The sequence below is a fragment of the Periplaneta americana genome, chromosome 1, assembly GCF_040183065.1.
Source record: "Periplaneta americana isolate PAMFEO1 chromosome 1, P.americana_PAMFEO1_priV1, whole genome shotgun sequence".
Taxonomy (NCBI): domain Eukaryota; kingdom Metazoa; phylum Arthropoda; class Insecta; order Blattodea; family Blattidae; genus Periplaneta; species Periplaneta americana.
Window position 1 is genome coordinate 24,667,455 of NC_091117.1, and position 21,022 is coordinate 24,688,476.

Sequence of the window (21,022 nt, forward strand, 5' to 3'; positions counted from 1 at the left end):
CCCAATGGAGTTCCGAGCTTTTGAGTCTGAGATTAAGAGCAGTGGAAACCTCGTAATTCCAGTCTGCTGGAGATCCGAGGTTTTGAGTCTGAGATTAAATGCTAAGGAGATACGAGGTCTTTGTAATTGGTCAGCAGATGGCTTCTGTAAGATTTGGAGTCACAATGCTTTAATAGAACATGGGAAATGTTATTTGTTGCCAGGTTATGACAAAAAACCGATTTTACTTGTAAATGGAGTTACGAGGTTTTGATCGCCGACCGACGATAAGCTTATGTGTCTTATGCAGTCAACTTTAGGACGTAATTCATATACTTAAATTGTACAGTGACTGATGACTACTGTGAACTGTTTGAATAGAGAAAAATTTTTTGAATATGAACGATATGATAGCATATAAAAAGAAAATGGTTCTCTAAACAGCAGCAACCAAAGGAAATTGGGAAAATTTCTATTCAGAGTCAAAATATAGGCGAAAAGAAGATAATGAGTAGCGTCGAAGATCAGCTTGACTACCAGAATAAAGTAATATGATTATGAAAGCAGTGAATTTTCAAATAGTGTTAGGTGATGCAAATCTAGCTTTCAGGTAAAGCTTCCTGTGAAGTAGACTTGAATAATTTCAAGGAAAAAATTGTTCCATGAAATTCCTGGGTATCTCAGTCGGCAGAGCATTGGTGCATTCAGCCAAAGTTTCTGGGATTGATACCCAGCCCCAGAACAACTTTTCCCTTGAAATTATTCAAGTGTTACCGTTTTCCTTGCCACTTTTAATGTAGTGCGATCAAGACACAGAAGAAAGTCTTCATCAGGCGAGCTAGTCATCGTGTAAGCAATAGGCTAGTTTTATTGTTTTAACACGTGTTCTCTGTGTCCACTACTCAGTGCCGACTGGTGCAGGTAATCAGTGCTGGTAGCCAGTGAGCAGGTTATGTTCTTTTACATGCCTTCTTTGTGTGTCTGTGTGTGTGCCCAAAGACACAAAATCAAATGGATAAAAACTGCAGTGTAATAAAACAAAGTTCTCATATTTATGAAAACAAAATATAAATTTTACTTACATAATATCTGGAATATTCTTTATCTCAACATAAATATCTTCATATGTACACTTTATATCACAATGTATGCATTATAGCATTACTTACAAGGGAACCATACAGTAGCGGCCGGTGATCAAAATCCTCGGTGAGGCCAGATGCAACTAGTTTAAGTGCCTCCGATAGGAAATGTTTGTTTATGATATTAATTATTATTGTTATTATATTATTAATATCATTATTACTGTATTATTATTACTATTATTAGTCTATTCTTATTACTATCAATGAAAAATAATAATTTCGCTCACCAAATAAGCTGTTATGCTCTGAGTTTCAGTGATTGTTTCAGTGTGATGAAGCATCCCATATTATGTGTTGAAATTCCCCTTTCTTTCTTTTCTTTTAATATTTTTCCTTTGACAGCAACAAACAAGGCCAAGAGAAGTTTATTTTGCCTCACATTACCACATAACCATTTATGTTGTCCATACCAGGATGCAATAGAAACTCGCGTTTTAAGATTATGTGTCAGAAAAATTATCAGCGATGTCGTAGGTATCTCGGTAGTCTCTCTCTTTATTTAAAACTTCCTTTCTTTTAGTATTATTTCTTCTCGAAAAAGGACACTCTAACAATGAATTAACTGCACCAGCATTATTTCTCTCATTTGTTTCTGTTTATATTTTCCCGAAATACATAACAACATTGGCCCAGATTCACTATTGTACTACGAAGTACAATAGTAGAACACCCTCGCTTATGTCATAAACTGAGACATAAGGGGAGAGAATCTCGAGTGGGCTTCTGCCTGCCAAAGAGCTGGAATTTTGTTATTTATGGCCTAGTTAGGAAGACAAGTCACCACTGCTATTCCCACCCCACTCTACCCTTGAGGCCGGCCCATGGATGGGAGGAGTGAAACCTGACCAGGCCAGCCAAATTGTGCCTCAGCTACAACGTTTTAAGCGTAAACTCAAAGCCCGCGAAAGGACATGAAATGCATTAAGCCAAATCCGGCACGAACGATTCTGGCCTCAGGAACAAATTTTACTGCAAAACAGGTCTATATACATCACAAGCCAGACCCGGCACGAGCGATCCCGGCCTCAGGAACAAATTTTACTGCAAAACAGGTCTATATACATCAAAGTTTTCAAATGCTTCTACAGCGATATATGTTTCATTCAAATAACTAATACATTATATAAAAACACAAAATTTGATTTCAGTTAAGCCAAGTGACTGAGGCCCGGCCTCACTTGCCTCAGTCAATCAGCAGCCACTGGAACCATACCAACTGGGCCGCGGCTATTTGAATCAAAAAATATATACAAGCTAATTTTTGTATGATAAACACCATGGTAATAGTCGCTTTTTTGTTATTAACGATATATAAAATCGTAAAATTCGAATGCATAGATTTATTCTGCTCTTGAGCTGAACGTGACCGGCTATGGTGAGTGCCCTCTCTGCAACTGAAAATACAGATGGAACCCACGAGCACAGATGTATGATGGTTGTGTCCATGGTTACACAGTGTGTATTGCATCAGTATATTATTTTATGTTATGTCCTTATGTTTCTTTTCCAATTCAAATTTCCTTAAAAAATTTAAAAACAAAATATTAAAACTAAGTGGTAACAGAAACGAGAAAAATTTCAGAATTTAATAGATAAAATTACATTACTTAAACCACTGTTATTTGACTGTATTTTACAATCACCCTGTTGTAACACACTAGAAATTTAATAAGTGCAAACGTTCTGTTTTATACACACCAACTGCAATGTTAGTGCTAGTAACTTAGCAACAATTGCCATATACTAATGTAACATTAAACGACTTTCTACAAAGAGTAAAAGATAACGCCATATACTAATTAACTTTTTAATAAACAACCACATTCAATGACTGAGTACAAAGTGTGAGACAAAGATGAAATTGAGCTCATACATTTCCTGTCCAAAACATGTTTCAATATATATTGTTGTTGTTTTCTAATGCCAGGCATTTGACAATAAAGTCATTTAACCTCTTGCACTCCAATATTTTTCAAAGATATTATCATGGTCAGCCACTGAAGCACAGATTTTGAGCTGTTCCGAATCCATTTCTTGGTTTGAGTTGCACAATGGGCAGTTAGGGGACTGATATATTCCAATTCTATGCACTCTTTCCATCGAGTATCACCCTTTCAAGTTCCTTTAGGTTTCTCATTGCCTGTTTACGCGAACGGGTTAATATACCGTGATATTGAGTAGTACACATCTTGGTTAGGCTGTAGTGCAACCACAGTACATTCATGAACGGTCTGAAAATATCCCACTGGTTCCTGAAATAAAGAAGAAACATAAAACAATTAATTCTACATCAATAATACCATTCAATGTTAAAAATTAACATTACTCACGTCATACACATATAAAGCATGAATTACAATGTATAATAGAAAAGAAAACCATAACGAATTTCAGTTTCCCACAGGAGTCTATGCGCCCATGTCTGCACATGCACATATAGTCCAAACATCCAATTAATGCCAAGGCAGAAGGCTTTGTGTTGGTCACGAACAAATTCAATTTGATTATATTTGAGTGTAATCCAAAAGCTGAGGACATATCTCAATTATTCTTGTTTGACTTACAGGACATATCTTGTCATCTCTATGATCTTTTCCTATTTTATAGAAAAATATTTCTTCCCAATTTCCTGTACAGATGTAGTGAATGTAGAATGCTTCGCATTTTGTGCTTCTGGCAAGTTAGCTGTGCAAGTAGGAATTCCAATCAACTAATTAATGTATGGGAAAAGTAATTAAATAAGAGAACATGGGTATGTATATTTTCTTGTTTAAGACAGCTAATTTCCTTGTTAGTAAATTGCGTCATTTTAACCACGTATCGTGATCGAAAGGGACCAAACACGCCAGGCAGCAATATCATGTAATGCGCCCCGACTGTACCACATGCCCCTCCTTCATGACATCTTCACCATACACTAACTCCTACAATCTGGCGACTAGGTGCCCCATGTTCGAGCTCTAGTAATTACATACTAAAAACAAGAAGGGTAACTGGCTCACTGTTAAATTCTGAGCATTAGATAAATAAAATTAGAAATATATGCGAATTTCAATTAAAAATGAAACAATACTGACTTTCTTAATCATCATTCAGAGCCATGGCTACATCATATGCACTTTTGTGCTCGAAAATGGAGCTTCGGATTCTATTTAATTCATCAAGGCTACTGTTGTGGAACCTTGTGCAATGTCCACTATAATTTGCATTGCACAATTGTTCCACAAGAGCGCCCAACCACAATACATTTGTACCAAATAATGGATAGAATTACAGTCTGCCCCCCTGAAGGTTTGAATGTCTACTATGCTAGTACGTCTCCTTTTATCTATCAAGATGTATCAATAATAATAATAATAATAATAATAATAATAATAATAATAATAATACTGAACATCGACTATCCAAATTACTAAATGTTCAAACAGAGTGAATAAATTGAAAAACACACATTTTTGGAATTTTGTAATATGAAGTTCTCTAAAGTAGGAGATTAACAGGTACCAGTGCTGTTCTTCTCGACCATTCTCTTAAATAAGTAGAAATGCCATTTTTCCAAGGAAAAGCATTAGGACAACATTGTTAGGCAATGAATAGTTTTTTTTACTTGGTTATTTAATGATGCTGTCGTCACTAGGTTATTTAATATCGATGTAATTAGTGATAGTGAGATGGTATTTGGAAAGATGAGGACGAGAATTTGTAACAGATTGACATTCACCTAACAGTTTGGAGAAGGCGTCAGAAAAAACCAACCAAGTAATTAACCCAAGCGGGAATCGAACCTATGCCTGAGGACAAGTCCACATTAGCATGTCTGAGCTATGCCAGTGGCTATGAAGAAATTGTAGAAAGTCAATAGCATACTTTAAAACCTCCCACCCCCAATTAAAATCTATTCCAATCTAAGTAAAAGAATGCAAAATGGATAACTTACTGAATAGCTTTCTGCATTTTGCTGTATATCTCTTCTTCAAACAGAGATAACCTGGATGATAAATCTGTATATATAACTGTATCTTTCGTAATTCTCGAAAGAGAATAATCTATGATGGTGATCTGAAAAAGGAATTATTTTCATAATCAAGAAAATACAGTGAAGCAATGCACATGAACAAAACACATTCACTACAAAAGCTGTAACAAACCAATATTCACAAATCATAATGAAGACAACCTTCCACAGAATCGCTAATTACTTTTTATCACTGTCTGGAACAGTTTGGGGAAGGCGTCAGAAAAAACCAACCAAGTAATTAACCCAAGCGGGAATCGAACCTACGCCTGAGCACAAGTCCACATTAGCATGTCTGAGCTATGCCAGTGGCTATGAAGAAATTGCAGAAAGTCAATAGCATACTTTAAAACCTCGCACCCCCAATTAAAATCTATTCCAATATAAGTAGAAGAATGAAAAATGGATAACTTACTCAACAGTTTCCTGCATCTGTCGGTAAATGTCCTCTGTAAAGAGGGATAGCCTAGAGGAAAAGTCTGTATATACAGGCACCTCTTTTGTTAGTCGTGATAGGTTTTAATAATCGATGATTGTTATCTGAAAAAGGAATTACTTTCATAATCAAGAAAATACAATGAAGCAATGCACATGAACAAAACACATTCACTACAAAAGCTGTAACAAACCAATATTCACAAATCATAATGAAAACAACCTTCCACAGAATCGCTAACTATTTTTTATCACTGCCTGGAACTGTTATTGATGGTATTATCCAAAGAATGAATATTGGTGCAAGAGATCTATTAATGAGCTTATATCGAAACCTTCCCTTAAACTGCTCTCGTTGTTGGATCCTCACAGAAAACCGACAAATATAAAAAATTAACTGCCCATACTAACTGCAAAGTTGCGAAATTGAGGGCTGCATGAAAGATTATCGAAAACTTCATTAGTCTCAGACCTTGAGTAGCACAGAGCTTATTCAGCCGCCCCTCTAACAGCTGTTCATATTGACTGTCATTTTATGATGATGGTTGCCTTGTAATCACAGAAGACCAAACTGAAGAGCACAGAATAATTAGAATAATATTGCTATAGCTGTTCTCTTGACCAAAATATAGTGTGGTAATCGACCAGGTACAGTTATACAATCGATACTTAGCGCGGCACACTTGCACACAATATCGGATGCAGTAGACAATTTCAGTTATTCTATTAGCTTTCGTAATGAAGTAATGACGAAACTATGACGTATATTTTTTTCGCTGTAAGCAAAATCCTAATGTGAACACAAGCATGTGGCTGTCAGTGGCGGCTATTCAGGTGAAGTAAGTGAGGGCCACCTTCATCCCATTTTTCGTGCTTTAGTAAAATAATTATATTTTATCAATAAATTAAAAAAAATGCATTCCTCACTAATCCATATTTTGCTCTACTTTTTAATCTGTCTCGTACGGCTTAATCCACTCCTTCTGGAATACTTCAGAAGAACCCTCTCACCAGTCAGGCCACGTGGCTAGCAGACGAGGTAGTGAGGGATGTGGATAATGAAGGTCCGAATAAGACTTTCCTTCTTACCTTCAGTAAACAACCCGGTTGCCATGACAACGACTTGCTTACTGTGAATTGCTGGCCCTTTGTGGGAGGCTATTATGAAAGTCTGTTAAAAAGCCGTTCATCTGGTTTCTTTCTTCTCGGAAAACAGAATCACTGTCTTGTAGGAACAGAGTGGCAAATTGTAATATTTTGCAACTAAATAAGAGAACATAAAATATTGTGTAAAGAACTTAAATATTGTTTAAATATAAGATATAACATAATTGTTTTTTTAACATTATTTGCTATTTACTGTGGCTGGGCTTCGCGATTGGCCGCTGTATATCACATAACAATTACTAGTATTAATCTATGGTTCCATCTAGCAATTTCTCGTCTTCTACAGCTTTTCTTGTCTTATTGAAGTATATTCACAGGAAGGTCTTAAGTAATATTTCTTTAGATTTGACTCTAGATGAACTTTCCTATATTTCTCAATGAAGTCTTTTACATATTTATTTCCCACTTTGTTAATTGGCAAATACTATCATGAAACACAAGTCACGAACAAATTCAATTCGATTATATTTGAGTGTAATCCAAAAGCTGAGGACATATCTCAATTATTCTTGTTTGACTTACAGGACATATCTTGTCATCTCTATGATCTTTTCCTATTTTATAGAAAAATATTTCTTCCTAATTTGCTGTACAGATGTAGTGAATGTAGAGTGCTTCGCATTTTGTGCTTCTGGCAAGTTAGCTGTGCAAGTAGGAATTCCAATCAACTAATTAATGTATGGGAAAAGTAATTAAATAAGAGAACATGGGTATGTTTATTTTCTTGTTTAAGACAGCTAATTGTCCTTGTTAGTAAATTGCGTCATTTTAACCATGTATCGTGATCTAATGGGACTAAACACGCCAGGCAGCAATATCATGTAATTTGCCCCGACTGTACTACATGCCCCTCCTTCATGACATCTTCACTATACACTAACTCCTCCAATCAGGTGACTAGGTGCCCCATGTTCGAGCTCTAGTAATTACATACTAAAAAACAAGAAGGGTAACTGGCCACTGTTAAATTCTGAGCATTAGATAAATAAAATTAGAAATATATGCCAATTTCAATTAAAAATGAAACAATACTGACCTTCTTAATCATCATTCAGTGCCATGGCTACATCATATGCACTTCTGTGGTCGAAAATGGAGCTTCGAATCCTATTTAGTTCATCAAGGCTACTGTTGTGGAACCTTGTGCAATATCCACTATAATTTGCATTGCACAATTGTTCCACAAGAGCGCCCAACCACAGTACATTTGTAAATGGACAGTATCGTCCCCAATCGTCTCTGAAATAAAGAAGAAACATGAAACAATTAATTCTGTATCAATAATACCATTCAATGTTAAAAATTAACATTACTCACGTCATACACATATAAAAGCATGAATTACAATGTATAATACAAAAAAAAACCATAACGAATTTCAGTTTCCCACAGAAGTCTATGCGCCCATGCCTGCACATGCACATATTAGTCCGAACATCCAATTAATGCCCAGGCAGAAGGGTCTGTGTTGGTCATATCTTTCTTTGCACACATCAATACTTGTAATACCAAGCAGTGTTGTCACATTTTCGTTGCAAAGATTATTCCTGGTTACAATAATTATTTTTATACCGACAGTCATTTCTACCACCACCATCAACAGTAAATAAATGTTAAGCTATAAGATTATTTTTTACTAACCTTGTTCATCATCAATCAACTCCAGATACGACAACATTGGTTTTTCTAGTGTTGTCGGATTTAATTGATTAATCAATCACCTTCTGTTGTAAAATTCATCGATCAAAAAATTTTAATTGAATGATTGAGTCGATTAAAATTAATTGGTTGTACTTGATTATTAATTATTATTTTGTTAATGCAAACTCAGAGTAAAAATTTCGACAATATTCGTCTCTCAGAAATTGCTTACTTCAAATACGATAATACCGTTATTTTGTAACTGCAAAGCAGATAGCAGGTAGCATAGGGCAAATCTTTGAACAAACACTCCAGAAAGAGATTGAGATATGAGGACAGTGACCTGGTCTACCCCTACTGAAAGTTTAAGTCAGTTTGTCAGTTCGTCGTCCTACCATACATACTTTTCTGGAATTCGCCCCCCTCATCCCTTAGCCATGGCTACACTGTGTGCAAGTGAAAGAGTAACTATCTTCTTCTCTTTCTAAAATTTTATAGCCCGATTACAATAGGGGCCAGTCTGCTGTTCTGTTGTAGTTTCTTCACTGAGTTCCTAGATGAAGCTTGTGTGTTTAGTTTGCTAAAGAAAAAAATCAGATTTCTGTGGTCTGTGAAAAAAGTGAAAACTCCATTATACCATAAGCCTATGAGAATTTGAATTTCACTTTGGTCACATTTTTGTACAATTTTGATGTGAAAAGTCTTCCACGAGCTTGTCCAACACAAGTTACGCATTCAGGGTGGATCAACCAGGATCTGAACATGGGCCTTATGCCATATAAGTAGCTCCAATTTTCGTAATACATCACTATCACACCATCTAAATAACCCTCTGTCAACTCAGCTACTGAATTAAAACTCTGAGCATTAAGTAGGAATGTGTGTCTCTGAGAGTGTGGGTGGAGGCATGCTACAATGTTGCCACTACCGAGCTACATCTCCAATCTCACTACTGTTTTAACACACCTCTGTACATTCAATTAACAACATTAAATTGCATTCTTAACATCATTTAACCTACTTGAAAAACAGCACGCACGCACACAAACATGCGCGTTGCATATAAATTTAATAATAATAATAATAATAATACTTACTTACTGGCTTTTAAGGAACCCGGAGGTTCATTGCCACCCTCACATAAACCTGCCATAGGTCCCTATCCTGAGTAAGATGAATCCAGTCTCTATCATCATATCCCACCTCCCTCAAATCCATTTTAATATTATCTTCCCATCTATATCTAGGCCTTCCCAAAGGTCTTTTTCCCTCTGGCCTCCCAACTAATATTCTAAATGCATTTCAGGATTCACCCATACGTGCTACATGCCCTGCCCATCTCAAACGTCTGGATTTATTGTTCCTAATTATGTCAGGTGAAGAAAAATATGCGTGCAGTTCTGTGTTGTGTAACTTTCTCCATTTTCCTGTAACTTCATCCCTCTTAGCCCCAAATATTTTCCTAAGCACCTTATTCTCAAACAAACTTAACCTATGTTCCTCTCTCATAGTGAGAGTCCTATTTTCACAACCATATAGAACAACCGGTAATATAACTGTTTTATAAATTCTAACTTTCAGATTTTTTGACAGCAGACTGGATGATAAGAGCTTCTCAACCGAATAATAACAGGCATTTCCCATATTTATTCGGTGTTTAATTTCCTCCTGAGCATCATTTATATTTGTTACTGTTGCTCCAAGATATTTGAACTTCTCCACCTCTTCAAAAGATAAATTTCCTTTTTTTATATTTCCCTTTCGTACAATATTCTCGTCACGAGACATAATCATATACTTTGTCTTTTCGGGATTTACTTCCAAACCTATCTCTTTACTTGCTTCAAGTAAAATTCCCGTGTTTTCCCTGATCCTTTGTGGATTTTCTCTTAACATATTCACGTCATCTGCATAGAAAAGCAGCTGATGTAACCCGTTCAATTCCAAACCATCTCTGTTATCCTGGACTTTCCTAATGGCATAGTCTAGAGCAGAGTTAAAAAGTAAAGGTGGTAGTACATCTCCTTGCTTTAGCCCAAAATTACCAAATAATGGACAGAATTACAATCTGCCCCCCTGAAGGTTTGAATGTCTACTATGCTAGTACGTCTTCTTTTATCTATCAAGATGTGTCAATAATAATAATAATGAACATCGACTATCCAATTTACTAAATGTTCAAACAGAGTGAATAAATTGAAAAACACACATTTTTGGAATTTTGTAATATGAAATTCTCTAAAGTAGGAGATTAACAGGTTCCAGGACTGTTCTTCTGGACCATTCTCCTAAATAAGTAGAAATGCCATTTTTCCAAGGAAGAGAATTAGGACAACATTGTTAGGCAATGAATACTTTTTTTTACTTGGTTATTTAATGATGCTGTCGTCACTAGGTTATTTAATATAGATGTAATTGGTGATAGTGAGATGGTATTTGGAAAGATGAGGACGAGAATTCGTAACAGATTAACATTCACCTAACAGTTTGGGGAAGGCGTCAGAAAAAACCAACCAAGTAATTAACCCAAGCGGGAATCGAACCTACATCTGAGCACAAGTCCACATTAGCAAGTCTGAGCTATGCCAGTGGCTATGAAGAAATTGTAGAAAGTCAATAGCATACTTTAAAACCTCCCACCCCCAATTAAAATCTATTCCAATCTAAGTAAAAGAATGCAAAATGGATAACTTACTGAACAGCTTTCTGCATTTTCCTGTATATTTCTTCTTCAAACAGCGATATATATAGGTGAATCTTTTGTAATTCTCGAAAGAGAATAATCTATGATGGTGAACTGAAAAAGGAATTATTTTCATAATCAAGAAAATACAGTGAAGCAATGCACATGAACAAAACACATTCACTACAAAAGCTGTAACAAACCAATATTCACAAATCATAATGAAGACAACCTTCCACAGAATCGCTAATTACTTTTTATCACTGTCTGGAACAGTTTGGGGAAGGCGTCAGAAAAAACCAACCAAGTAATTAACCCAAGCGGGAATCGAACCTACGCCTGAGCACAAGTCCACATTAGCATGTCTGAGCTATGCCAGTGGCTATGAAGAAATTGCAGAAAGTCAATAGCATACTTTAAAACCTCGCACCCCCAATTAAAATCTATTCCAATATAAGTAGAAGAATGAAAAATGGATAACTTACTCAACAGTTTCCTGCATCTGTCGGTAAATGTCCTCTGTAAAGAGGGATAGCCTAGAGGAAAAGTCTGTATATACAGGCACCTCTTTTGTTAGTCGTGATAGGTTTTAATAATCGATGATTGTTATCTGAAAAAGGAATTACTTTCATAATCAAGAAAATACAATGAAGCAATGCACATGAACAAAACACATTCACTACAAAAGCTGTAACAAACCAATATTCACAAATCATAATGAAAACAACCTTCCACAGAATCGCTAATTATTTTTTATCACTGCCTGGAACTGTTATTGATGGTATTATCCAAAGAATGAATATTGGTGCAAGAGATCTATTAATGAGCTTATATCGAAACCTTCCCTTAAACTGCTCTCGTTGTTGGATCCTCACAGAAAACCGACAAATATAAAAAATTAACTGCCCATACTAACTGCAAAGTTGCGAAATTGAGGGCTGCATGAAAGATTATCGAAAACTTCATTAGTCTCAGACCTTGAGTAGCACAGAGCTTATTCAGCCGCCCCTCTAACAGCTGTTCATATTGACTGTCATTTTATGATGATGGTTGCCTTGTAATCACAGAAGACCAAACTGAAGAGCACAGAATAATTAGAATAATATTGCTATAGCTGTTCTCTTGACCAAAATATAGTGTGGTAATCGACCAGGTACAGTTGTACAATCGATACTTAGCGCGGCACACTTGCACACAATATCGGATGCAGTAGACAATTTCAGTTATTCTATTAGCTTTCGTAATGAAGTAATGACGAAACTATGACGTATATTTTTTTCGCTGTAAGCAAAATCCTAATGTGAACACAAGCATGTGGCTGTCAGTGGCGGCTATTCAGGTGAAGTAGGTGAGGGCCACCTTCATCCCATTTTTCGTGCTTTAGTAAAATAATTATATTTTATCAATAAATTAAAAAAAAATGCATTCCTCACTAATCCATATTTTGCTCTACTTTTTAATCTGTCTTGTACGGCTTAATCCACTCCTTCTGGAATACTTCAGAAGAACCCTCTCACCAGTCAGGCCACGTGGCTAGCAGACGAGGTAGTGAGGGATGTGGATACTGAAGGTCCGAATAAGACTTTCCTTCTTACCTTCAGTAAACAACCCGGTTGCCATGACAACGACTTGCTTACTGTGAATTGCTGGCCCTTTGTGGGAGGCTATTATGAAAGTCTGTTAAAAAGCCGTTCATCTGGTTTCTTTCTTCTCGGAAAACAGAATCACTGTCTTGTAGGAACAGAGTGGCAAATTGTAATATTTTGCAACTAAATAAGAGAACATAAAATATTGTGTAAAGAACTTAAATATTGTTTAAATATAAGATATAACATAATTGTTTTTTTAACATTATTTGCTATTTACTGTGGCTGGGCTTCGCGATTGGCCGCTGTATATCACATAACAATTACTAGTATTAATCTATGGTTCCATCTAGCAATTTCTCGTCTTCTACAGCTTTTCTAGTCTTATTGAAGTATATTCACAGGAAGGTCTTATGTAATATTTCTTTAGATTTGACTCTAGATGAACTTTCCTATATTTCTCAATGAAGTCTTTTACATATTTATTTCCCACTTTGTTAATTGGCAAATACTATCATGAAACACAAGTCACGAACAAATTCAATTCGATTATATTTGAGTGTAATCCAAAAGCTGAGGACATATCTCAATTATTCTTGTTTGACTTACAGGACATATCTTGTCATCTCTATGATCTTTTCCTATTTTATAGAAAAATATTTCTTCCTAATTTGCTGTACAGATGTAGTGAATGTAGAGTGCTTCGCATTTTGTGCTTCTGGCAAGTTAGCTGTGCAAGTAGGAATTCCAATCAACTAATTAATGTATGGGAAAAGTAATTAAATAAGAGAACATGGGTATGTTTATTTTCTTGTTTAAGACAGCTAATTGTCCTTGTTAGTAAATTGCGTCATTTTAACCATGTATCGTGATCGAATGGGACTAAACACGCCAGGCAGCAATATCATGTAATTTGCACCGACTGTACTACATGCCCCTCCTTCATGACATCTTCACTATACACTAACTCCTCCAATCAGGTGACTAGGTGCCCCATGTTCGAGCTCTAGTAATTACATACTAAAAAACAAGAAGGGTAACTGGCCACTGTTAAATTCTGAGCATTAGATAAATAAAATTAGAAATATATGCCAATTTCAATTAAAAATGAAACAATACTGACCTTCTTAATCATCATTCAGTGCCATGGCTACATCATATGCACTTCTGTGGTCGAAAATGGAGCTTCGAATCCTATTTAGTTCATCAAGGCTACTGTTGTGGAACCTTGTGCAATATCCACTATAATTTGCATTGCACAATTGTTCCACAAGAGCGCCCAACCACAGTACATTTGTAAATGGACAGTATCGTCCCCAATCGTCTCTGAAATAAAGAAGAAACATGAAACAATTAATTCTGTATCAATAATACCATTCAATGTTAAAAATTAACATTACTCACGTCATACACATATAAAAGCATGAATTACAATGTATAATACAAAAAAAAACCATAACGAATTTCAGTTTCCCACAGAAGTCTATGCGCCCATGCCTGCACATGCACATATTAGTCCGAACATCCAATTAATGCCCAGGCAGAAGGGTCTGTGTTGGTCATATCTTTCTTTGCGCACATCAATACTTGTAATACCAAGCAGTGTTGTCACATTTTCGTTGCAAAGATTATTCCTGGTTACAATAATTATTTTTATACCGACAGTCATTTCTACCACCACCATCAACAGTAAATAAATGTTAAGCTATAAGATTATTTTTTACTAACCTTGTTCATCATCAATCAACTCCAGATACGACAACATTGGTTTTTCTAGTGTTGTCGGATTTAATTGATTAATCAATCACCTTCTGTTGTAAAATTCATCGATCAAAAAATTTTAATTGAATGATTGAGTCGATTAAAATTAATTGGTTGTACTTGATTATTAATTATTATTTTGTTAATGCAAACTCAGAGTAAAAATTTCGACAATATTCGTCTCTCAGAAATTGCTTACTTCAAATACGATAATACCGTTATTTTGTAACTGCAAAGCAGATAGCAGGTAGCATAGGGCAAATCTTTGAACAAACACTCCAGAAAGAGATTGAGATATGAGGACAGTGACCTGGTCTACCCCTACTGAAAGTTTAAGTCAGTTTGTCAGTTCGTCGTCCTACCATACATACTTTTCTGGAATTCGCCCCCCTCATCCCTTAGCCATGGCTACACTGTGTGCAAGTGAAAGAGTAACTATCTTCTTCTCTTTCTAAAATTTTATAGCCCGATTACAATAGGGGCCAGTCTGCTGTTCTGTTGTAGTTTCTTCACTGAGTTCCTAGATGAAGCTTGTGTGTTTAGTTTGCTAAAGAAAAAAATCAGATTTCTGTGGTCTGTGAAAAAAGTGAAAACTCCATTATACCATAAGCCTATGAGAATTTGAATTTCACTTTGGTCACATTTTTGTACAATTTTGATGTGAAAAGTCTTCCACGAGCTTGTCCAACACAAGTTACGCATTCAGGGTGGATCAACCAGGATCTGAACATGGGCCTTATGCCATATAAGTAGCTCCAATTTTCGTAATACATCACTATCACACCATCTAAATAACCCTCTGTCAACTCAGCTACTGAATTAAAACTCTGAGCATTAAGTAGGAATGTGTGTCTCTGAGAGTGTGGGTGGAGGCATGCTACAATGTTGCCACTACCGAGCTACATCTCCAATCTCACTACTGTTTTAACACACCTCTGTACATTCAATTAACAACATTAAATTGCATTCTTAACATCATTTAACCTACTTGAAAAACAGCACGCACGCACACAAACATGCGCGTTGCATATAAATTTAATAATAATAATAATAATACTTACTTACTGGCTTTTAAGGAACCCGGAGGTTCATTGCCACCCTCACATAAACCTGCCATAGGTCCCTATCCTGAGTAAGATGAATCCAGTCTCTATCATCATATCCCACCTCCCTCAAATCCATTTTAATATTATCTTCCCATCTATATCTAGGCCTTCCCAAAGGTCTTTTTCCCTCTGGCCTCCCAACTAATATTCTAAATGCATTTCAGGATTCACCCATACGTGCTACATGCCCTGCCCATCTCAAACGTCTGGATTTATTGTTCCTAATTATGTCAGGTGAAGAAAAATATGCGTGCAGTTCTGTGTTGTGTAACTTTCTCCATTTTCCTGTAACTTCATCCCTCTTAGCCCCAAATATTTTCCTAAGCACCTTATTCTCAAACAAACTTAACCTATGTTCCTCTCTCATAGTGAGAGTCCTATTTTCACAACCATATAGAACAACCGGTAATATAACTGTTTTATAAATTCTAACTTTCAGATTTTTTGACAGCAGACTGGATGATAAGAGCTTCTCAACCGAATAATAACAGGCATTTCCCATATTTATTCGGTGTTTAATTTCCTCCTGAGCATCATTTATATTTGTTACTGTTGCTCCAAGATATTTGAACTTCTCCACCTCTTCAAAAGATAAATTTCCTTTTTTTATATTTCCCTTTCGTACAATATTCTCGTCACGAGACATAATCATATACTTTGTCTTTTCGGGATTTACTTCCAAACCTATCTCTTTACTTGCTTCAAGTAAAATTCCCGTGTTTTCCCTGATCCTTTGTGGATTTTCTCTTAACATATTCACGTCATCTGCATAGAAAAGCAGCTGATGTAACCCGTTCAATTCCAAACCATCTCTGTTATCCTGGACTTTCCTAATGGCATAGTCTAGAGCAGAGTTAAAAAGTAAAGGTGGTAGTACATCTCCTTGCTTTAGCCCAAAATTACCAAATAATGGACAGAATTACAATCTGCCCCCCTGAAGGTTTGAATGTCTACTATGCTAGTACGTCTTCTTTTATCTATCAAGATGTGTCAATAATAATAATAATGAACATCGACTATCCAATTTACTAAATGTTCAAACAGAGTGAATAAATTGAAAAACACACATTTTTGGAATTTTGTAATATGAAATTCTCTAAAGTAGGAGATTAACAGGTTCCAGGACTGTTCTTCTGGACCATTCTCCTAAATAAGTAGAAATGCCATTTTTCCAAGGAAGAAAATTAGGACAACATTGTTAGGCAATGAATACTTTTTTTTACTTGGTTATTTAATGATGCTGTCGTCACTAGGTTATTTAATATCGATGTAATTGGTGATAGTGAGATGGTATTTGGAAAGATGAGGACGAGAATTCGTAACAGATTAACATTCACCTAACAGTTTGGGGAAGGCGTCAGAAAAAACCAACCAAGTAATTAACCCAAGCGGGAATCGAACCTACATCTGAGCACAAGTCCACATTAGCAAGTCTGAGCTATGCCAGTGGCTATGAAGAAATTGTAGAAAGTCAATAGCATACTTTAAAACCTCCCACCCCCAATTAAAATCTATTCCAATCTAAGTAAAAGAATACAAAATGGATAACTTACTGAACAGCTTTCTGCATTTTCCTGTATATTTCTTCTTCAAACAGCGATATATATAGGTGAATCTTTTGTAATTCTCGAAAGAGAATAATCTATGATGGTGATCTGAAAAAGGAATTATTTTCATAATCAAGAAAATACAGTGAAGCAATGCACATGAACAAAACACATTCACTACAAAAGCTGTAACAAACCAATATTCACAAATCATAATGAAGACAACCTTCCACAGAATCGCTAATTACTTTTTATCACTGTCTGGAACAGTTTGGGGAAGGCGTCAGAAAAAACCAACCAAGTAATTAACCCAAGCGGGAATCGAACCTACGCCTGAGCACAAGTCCACATTAGCATGTCTGAGCTATGCCAGTGGCTATGAAGAAATTGCAGAAAGTCAATAGCATACTTTAAAACCTCGCAACCCCAATTAAAATCTATTCCAATATAAGTAGAAGAATGAAAAATGGATAACTTACTCAACAGTTTCCTGCATCTGTCGGTAAATGTCCTCTGTAAAGAGGGATAGCCTAGAGGAAAAGTCTGTATATACAGGCACCTCTTTTGTTAGTCGTGATAGGTTTTAATAATCGATGATTGTTATCTGAAAAAGGAATTACTTTCATAATCAAGAAAATACAATGAAGCAATGCACATGAACAAAACACATTCACTACAAAAGCTGTAACAAACCAATATTCACAAATCATAATGAAAACAACCTTCCACAGAATCGCTAATTATTTTTTATCACTGCCTGGAACTGTTATTGATGGTATTATCCAAAGAATGAATATTGGTGCAAGAGATCTATTAATGAGCTTATATCGAAACCTTCCCTTAAACTGCTCTCGTTGTTGGATCCTCACAGAAAACCGACAAATATAAAAAATTAACTGCCCATACTAACTGCAAAGTTGCGAAATTGAGGGCTGCATGAAAGATTATCGAAAACTTCATTAGTCTCAGACCTTGAGTAGCACAGAGCTTATTCAGCCGCCCCTCTAACAGCTGTTCATATTGACTGTCATTTTATGATGATGGTTGCCTTGTAATCACAGAAGACCAAACTGAAGAGCACAGAATAATTAGAATAATATTGCTATAGCTGTTCTCTTGACCAAAATATAGTGTGGTAATCGACCAGGTACAGTTGTACAATCGATACTTAGCGCGGCACACTTGCACACAATATCGGATGCAGTAGACAATTTCAGTTATTCTATTAGCTTTCGTAATGAAGTAATGACGAAACTATGACGTATATTTTTTTCGCTGTAAGCAAAATCCTAATGTGAACACAAGCATGTGGCTGTCAGTGGCGGCTATTCAGGTGAAGTAGGTGAGGGCCACCTTCATCCCATTTTTCGTGCTTTAGTAAAATAATTATATTTTATCAAAAATTAAAAAAAAATGCATTCCTCACTAATCCATATTTTGCTCTACTTTTTAATCTGTCTTGTACGGCTTAATCCACTCCTTCTGGAATACTTCAGAAGAACCCTCTCACCAGTCAGGCCACGTGGCTAGCAGACGAGGTAGTGAGGGATGTGGATAATGAAGGTCCGAATAAGACTTTCCTTCTTACCTTCAGTAAACAACCCGGTTGCCATGACAACGACTTGCTTACTGTGAATTGCTGGCCCTTTGTGGGAGGCTATTATGAAAGTCTGTTAAAAAGCCGTTCATCTGGTTTCTTTCTTCTCGGAAAACAGAATCACTGTCTTGTAGGAACAGAGTGGCAAATTGTAATATTTTGCAACTAAATAAGAGAACATAAAATATTGTGTAAAGAACTTAAATATTGTTTAAATATAAGATATAACATAATTGTTTTTTTAACATTATTTGCTATTTACTGTGGCTGGGCTTCGCGATTGGCCGCTGTATATCACATAACAATTACTAGTATTAATCTATGGTTCCATCTAGCAATTTCTCGTCTTCTACAGCTTTTCTTGTCTTATTGAAGTATATTCACAGGAAGGTCTTAAGTAATATTTCTTTAGATTTGACTCTAGATGAACTTTCCTATATTTCTCAATGAAGTCTTTTACATATTTATTTCCCACTTTGTTAATTGGCAAATACTATCATGAAACACAAGTCACGAACAAATTCAATTCGATTATATTTGAGTGTAATCCAAAAGCTGAGGACATATCTCAATTATTCTTGTTTGACTTACAGGACATATCTTGTCATCTCTATGATCTTTTCCTATTTTATAGAAAAATATTTCTTCCTAATTTGCTGTACAGATGTAGTGAATGTAGAGTGCTTCGCATTTTGTGCTTCTGGCAAGTTAGCTGTGCAAGTAGGAATTCCAATCAACTAATTAATGTATGGGAAAAGTAATTAAATAAGAGAACATGGGTATGTTTATTTTCTTGTTTAAGACAGCTAATTGTCCTTGTTAGTAAATTGCGTCATTTTAACCATGTATCGTGATCGAATGGGACTAAACACGCCAGGCAGCAATATCATGTAATTTGCACCGACTGTACTACATGCCCCTCCTTCATGACATCTTCACTATACACTAACTCCTCCAATCAGGTGACTAGGTGCCCCATGTTCGAGCTCTAGTAATTACATACTAAAAAACAAGAAGGGTAACTGGCCACTGTTAAATTCTGAGCATTAGATAAATAAAATTAGAAATATATGCCAATTTCAATTAAAAATGAAACAATACTGACCTTCTTAATCATCATTCAGTGCCATGGCTACATCATATGCACTTCTGTGGTCGAAAATGGAGCTTCGAATCCTATTTAGTTCATCAAGGCTACTGTTGTGGAACCTTGTGCAATATCCACTATAATTTGCATTGCACAATTGTTCCACAAGAGCGCCCAACCACAGTACATTTGTAAATGGACAGTATCGTCCCCAATCGTCTCTGAAATAAAGAAGAAACATGAAACAATTAATTCTGTATCAATAATACCATTCAATGTTAAAAATTAACATTACTCACGTCATACACATATAAAAGCATGAATTACAATGTATAATACAAAAAAAAACCATAACGAATTTCAGTTTCCCACAGAAGTCTATGCGCCCATGCCTGCACATGCACATATTAGTCCGAACATCCAATTAATGCCCAGGCAGAAGGGTCTGTGTTGGTCATATCTTTCTTTGCGCACATCAATACTTGTAATACCAAGCAGTGTTGTCACATTTTCGTTGCAAAGATTATTCCTGGTTACAATAATTATTTTTATACCGACAGTCATTTCTACCACCACCATCAACAGTAAATAAATGTTAAGCTATAAGATTATTTTTTACTAACCTTGTTCATCATCAATCAACTCCAGATACGACAACATTGGTTTTTCTAGTGTTGTCGGATTTAATTGATTAATCAATCACCTTCTGTTGTAAAATTCATCGATCAAAAAATTTTAATTGAATGATTGAGTCGATTAAAATTAATTGGTTGTACTTGATTATTAATTATTATTTTGTTAATGCAAACTCAGAGTAAAAATTTCGACAATATTCGTCTCTCAGAAATTGCTTACTTCAAATACGATAATACCGTTATTTTGTAACTGCAAAGCAGATAGCAGGTAGCATAGGGCAAATCTTTGAACAAACACTCCAGAAAGAGATTGAGATATGAGGACAGTGACCTGGTCTACCCCTACTGAAAGTTTAAGTCAGTTTGTCAGTTCGTCGTCCTACCATACATACTTTTCTGGAATTCGCCCCCCTCATCCCTTAGCCATGGCTACACTGTGTGCAAGTGAAAGAGTAACTATCTTCTTCTCTTTCTAAAATTTTATAGCCCGATTACAATAGGGGCCAGTCTGCTGTTCTGTTGTAGTTTCTTCACTGAGTTCCTAGATGAAGCTTGTGTGTTTAGTTTGCTAAAGAAAAAAATCAGATTTCTGTGGTCTGTGAAAAAAGTGAAAACTCCATTATACCATAAGCCTATGA

The 21,022-nt window shown here is 35.8% G+C and overlaps 1 protein-coding gene across 1 annotated transcript in view; it reads right to left on the bottom strand.

Annotated features, from left to right (window-relative positions):
• Positions 1-2,917: 2,917 nt before the first annotated feature.
• Positions 2,918-21,022, bottom strand: part of LOC138716245 (uncharacterized) — a 61,107-nt gene continuing 43,002 nt past the window's right edge. The window contains exons 23-32 of the mRNA XM_069849142.1: positions 19,768-19,970; positions 17,545-17,669; positions 17,072-17,173; positions 13,775-13,977; positions 11,551-11,675; positions 11,078-11,179; positions 7,778-7,980; positions 5,555-5,679; positions 5,062-5,183; positions 2,918-3,376 (exon numbers count right to left, since the gene is read on the bottom strand). The gene's annotated coding sequence lies outside the window, so the exon portion shown is untranslated. The remainder of the gene's footprint in view (positions 3,377-5,061; positions 5,184-5,554; positions 5,680-7,777; positions 7,981-11,077; positions 11,180-11,550; positions 11,676-13,774; positions 13,978-17,071; positions 17,174-17,544; positions 17,670-19,767; positions 19,971-21,022) is intronic.